The sequence below is a fragment of the Anthonomus grandis genome, chromosome 5 (genome assembly GCF_022605725.1).
Source record: "Anthonomus grandis grandis chromosome 5, icAntGran1.3, whole genome shotgun sequence".
Taxonomy (NCBI): Eukaryota; Metazoa; Arthropoda; class Insecta; order Coleoptera; family Curculionidae; genus Anthonomus; species Anthonomus grandis.
In genome coordinates this window covers 27,219,265-27,225,071 of record NC_065550.1, presented here as the reverse complement: position 1 = coordinate 27,225,071, position 5,807 = coordinate 27,219,265, and positions in this window count along the sequence as shown.

Here is a 5,807-nt window from a genome sequence, read left to right as displayed (position 1 = left end):
GGGAAATGTATGGTCTTTTCTTGTCATCCTAGTCCAACAAACTTCAAACTTTGTTTTTGAATTATTGACTATATTAATGGAATTTGTGAGTCTATTTTAACTCTGAAGTTTCCCCAGTCAAAATCTCCAAAGCTTGAAGGTGCAACTTCGTTCTTAAAATTTTAGTTCTTATAAAGATTTTCAACCATTTGATATCTTAAAAATCGGAGCCAGAAAACTCTTGTTATGATTAACTTCAGATTGTGGATATGTTTTTGGTAATCTACTAGATTACTAAAACTGTAGATGTGTCTTGTTTTAGTTTGTTAATGTTAAATAACTATAGCCGGGTTAAAACTATCAAATGCGGGCTCCTGATTGCATCTATCCAACTAAATATAACTACTCTTATGGCCTTACTTTATCTGTTTGCCCAGTAAGTCACCTACTTTTTCAAATTATTATCTCCAGTGGGTTCATAGATAAAGATTAAGTGAGTGCAGGTATTTTAATTTTCGTTTTTTCTTTAATTCAAATTCAAAAAGCATTTATTTGCCAACAACCTAGATACAATAATATAAATTTAATAAATAATTTCCTGACAAAAAGGACATCTCGATTTTAAAAAAACCGCTTATATACCAAGCTGCTCTGTGAATACTGTAAATAAATTATATGTAAAGGATTATTATTATTATTAACGATTATTAGCGTTATCGTAAAAGATTTAATATATTAGTTATTCAATGGAAACAATACTGCAGTAACGAAAGTCAAGCAGCATTCGACCTCCCCAACTTAGGTGCCCACAGGTTCGTAATTTGGGGAGATGCATTTTTTTTACATAATAGGATCACTACCCCAATTTAATTAAATTTGAGTGTTTTTGTACATATACCATCTGTCCTGGCGTAAAATAATATCACTACGAGATTTTTCCAATTTTGAACATATCATGCAATTTTTTTACTATTTTCAAAAAAAACCTCCCCATATTGCAAAGTTGATTCGTAAAAGATTTAATATATTAGTTATTTAATGGAAACAATACTGCAGTAACGAAAGTCAAGCAGCAACTAAAAAGAGACAAGGAGAGTCGCCTAATATGGGGAGGTTTCCTAATTTGGGGAAATCTAAAATTTTAGACGGTGAGGGTATACGACTAATCGCACGCACTCTATTTTGTAGAGTATGTTTGGATGCCTACACTGCAACAATAAATACCTGTTTTATTCAAAACATGAAAGCGTGATCCCACGTTATCTGAACGTAAATATTTATAAAGTTTATTCGTGTTATCGATTTTCATTAATAACTACGGCAAAGTAAGTGATTAAGGATTTGTTTTTTTATTGAATGACACTTTGTAGATAAAATATTGATGCTTTACGTTTATTTTAAATAATAAAAAGTTAGTATTTATTTTTTTAGGTTATAAACCTTAGCGGACTGGGTCTCCTATTACGGGGAGTTAAGGGAGTCCTAATTTGGGGCTTCCCATATTAGGAACCATTTAGTAATGTATTGCAACTAAGTATGTCGTTTTTTTATTTGCAGATTCCAAAACGAAAGACATGGGACCCTGTTCAAATGAAGGCGGCGGTACAAGCTATGAGAAATAAAGAAATGGGTCTTCAATGTTCCACAGACAACCTTAGAACGTTATGCTATAAATAAAGGCACTTCTCCTGATGAGGTAATTAAAACCAAAATGGGTAGAAATCCGATTTTACCGCAAAAATTAGAACAGGAACTGGTTGCATATTGCCTTGAAATTGAAGAAAAATATTTTGGCCTTTCGCGAAGAGATGTGCGATGCATGGCTTACCAGCTGGCAAAACTGAACAATTTAAAAATCCATTCTCTAAAGAAAAGGAGCAAACAAAGGAGCAATCCCCAAGGCGTATTCTATGCAAAAGCAAAAGGTTTTACACGCTAAGCTGTTTCGAGGTTCTTTGATATTTATGAACCCATTATCGAAAAGATCAAGCATTCCCCATCACGTGTGTATAATTGCGATGAAACGGGGATTACTGTGGTTCAACACAAACATACAAAAGTTGTTGGGTTGAGGGGTAAAAAGCAAATAGGTGCTTTGCAAGCTGCCGAACGAGGTTCACTTATCACTATAGTTACATGCATGAACCCCGAGGGTCACTTCATTCCTCCACTAGTGATATTTCCGCGTAAAAATTTGAAGCAAGAACTTATGGACGGAACACCCCTAGGGTCCATTTATGCCTGTCACCCTTCAGGATAGATCCAGTCGGAATTATTTACCGATTGGTTTAAACATTTTTTAAAGCATGTAGAGCCCACAGCAGCTAATCCAGCTGTCCTGGTACTTGATGGTCATTTTACACATACCAGAAATATTGAATTCGAAATCATGCTGATAGGGGAGTGGTAACAGTTTACCAGATTGGGCAGCTTTTTGGAAATGCTTACCGAAAAGCGGCGAGTGCTGAAATCGCTGCAAAAGGTTTTGAAAAGGCGGGCTTGTTTCCCTGTAATCGCCATAAGTTTGGATCACACGAGTTTCTTAACACAATTGTTGAGCAAACAGTTCCAAATCCACATATGGAAGCTCTACAAAATGATCCCATTCCTGATGAGAATTTAGGAAATCATCCAATAGTATCAACCAGTTCTACAGAGGACATATCTAAACCTGGTCCATCCGGCCTACAATGTCAGAAGTCTTGTTCTGGTCAAAATCAGTTAGACAGTCCCGCAACACTGGCAACTCCTAGGCGACAAAAGTTTAAAGAAGACATCTAATCCCGGTCTTCCGGCATACAACCTCAGCGGACCTGTTATGGACAAAGGCAGCTAAATAGTCCTAAAATACCGGCAATTCCCAAACAACAGAAGTTTGTTATTCCTAGCGAAATAAGCCCTGTGCCAGTCTTGAATCCAGGCAAACAAAGTGCCCGTTCCGGATCAGCAGAAGATATTACGGGGACGCCATATAAAAGAAGACGGGGTTCGCTGCACTGTGTGTTACAAGTGGGCCCACATACTATGCGCGGATCTTGATCCTAAGGCCGTAGTGGTGTTTAAATGCCCTGCTTGCAGCAGCAAAAAAAGAAAAATTATGTTTTGAGGACTTAACCATTTATCGTGTCTTTTGAATTTATTTTTTTTATAAGAAGGTTGTTTTTTAATAAATGTATCTTAGTAGATGTTAAAGTTATTTTCTTAAAAACAACATCCATATTTTTTTAAATACACTTTGCAACTCATTGAATCGATCACTTGATTCTGCAAAGGTGTATGTATATGAAAATTCGACCTCCCCAATTTAGGTGCCCACAGGTTCGTAATTTGGGGAGATGCATTTTTTTTACATAATAGGATCACTACCCCAATTTAATTAAATTTGAGTGTTTTTGTACATATACCATCTGTCCTGGCGTAAAATAATATCACTACGAGATTTTTCCAATTTTGAACATATCATGCAAATTTTTTACTATTTTCAAAAAAAACCTCCCCATATTAGGCGGCTTTCCTCTACGTAGTGGCGGTAGTAGCAAAGTTGATTCAAATTTAAAAAAAAAAATAATTGTAATAACCGATCGTATATTAAAAACTATACATCAACATTTAATCCGACTAAAACGATCTATGAAGTAACTCGAAAAATTCATCCATTATCCCAAAGATGCTGGTCATATACTTTTATAAAAGGTAAAAACACGAAATCTACAGCTGAACCTTAGGGTTCAGGAAAGCTTTTTTTATCCTCATTTAAACGTATACCCTTAAGTATTTTTACCATTTATAAATGTGTTACGTTTTGAAGTATTTTGGATAACTGGCGCTATATTATGCTCAATTGTATCAACAATTGTCCCTTAATAAATATTTTATATATTAATACTTATATGCATCAAAAGGGTTAGTTATATATGCATTAAAACACACATTTGAAAACATTTATTCAGTGACATATGATTACAATATACAAACTTAATCCATCAATCGAAAACAAAAACAATTTTTTCAACTTTCAAATTAAATTCGACTTTCACGTAATTAATTGACAGGCGCTACCTAAAAAAAGGAGAAATTTTCAAACATTACGGTGTGAAAAAGTCTTTTACCATTATTGGTTAAATCACAACCAATATTAAAATAAACTGCAATCAAGATTCACCTTTAATGCTATAATTCATACTTAAATTAGATCAAATAAAAACACAATCTACAATAATACACACTAACACCTACATATATTAATTTCATGTATATACATCGTACTTATACCAAAAATAACCACTAATAATGCACCTTACCATGTTTTAATTTAGTCGTGATAGAGCTTGTAAAGGAGCAAATAAGTTGGTTAAGGCATAATTATAATATATACATACAAGTTTCATTAAACTTTAACAATAATAAATGACAGTCCAGTAAGATCGATTTAACGAAGAAATGTAGGATTAATTCCTTGAATTTAATGCTGTCTTTCAGGTTATACTTCAGTTCTTGTCATAAATACCCCGATTGGGTATCCTTGAACTTAGTAGATTAAACAACAGTGAAGATTCAGAAGGACTTTGTTTTTCAGGATTTTACTCTGCCCTTCCAGGGAAAATTGTGAAGATGTTTTGAACAATGTTGCTTAAATATTAACATATAAAAATCTTATAATCTTTTTTTAAAGATAAAGGATTAAATGTTTTAGGTGCACTTGTAATTATACTGTTTCAACCTACACCAGATTGCTAATGATTTTATGATCATTTTGAATGAGATTTTATTGTTCTATTTTTAAGATTTCCTTTGATCTATTCAAATTTAATTCTGAATAAATTAGCCTCACTGATATGGCTAATAATTCGTTTGGCTAATTAATTCGTTTATACTCCTGATTAAATATATAGTATTTGTTTTTAATTAACTGTGGTTTAGGAAATCACTAAAATATCTACGACGATTTTTTAAAATTCGATTATCTCCCGATTTTTTGACGGCTATTGCTAAAAAAAAAACACTGGATAGCAGTTTCATAAAATGCGAAAGTGCATTTTCGCATCCATTTCTGGGATTATTTAAATAAAAACGAAAAGACCACATTTTTTCACAAAAAAAATCAATATTATCGATTTTTTTATAAAAATGGCTTTCCTATGCGATCAGAAAGTACTTATCAAGTTTTTTAACTGAAACGACAGCAATACCATTTAATAAATAAACCTGGAAAAAATAACTAAGTTTGGAGAAAAAAATTGCACATTATCAAAAAAAATCCATATCAAAAGCTGTCATTTATTATTGCCACTCATCACGCCCTCATTGAGATCACCTCGCAAAAGAAATACTAAAGTTCTAACACTGGTTACAGTGGCACATACATTCCTCAATATATCGTTTTAATAATTTAATGTTATTCACCTATACAACCATTAGTTTGAGTGTTTTTTTTCCCAAAAGTATTCAACGAACAGTCCAGCGGTGTAACGTAACGGTGACGTGAAATATTATTAGTACGGAATTCGGACTTTTATACTTTTAACTTGAATTAAATTGAAGCTTTTTTGGACTAAATGTTAATATTAAATATCTAAATTAATGGAAAAGTTTCGACAAAATCTGTTTGGTATGCCACCTATGTATGTTTTATCAAGGATATATTAAATAAGGACCAAAGTTATACATAAGCCTACATAGCAAAAATTTTTTAACAAAAACCATTAATAACAAATTTAAGACACAAATGACATATTTGAGAGAAGATTTTGGTATTCCCACTAATAAATCTACTTATTTTTACAATATGGTAATTGAAGAACAGAATTTATCAACTGTAGATAAGAAAT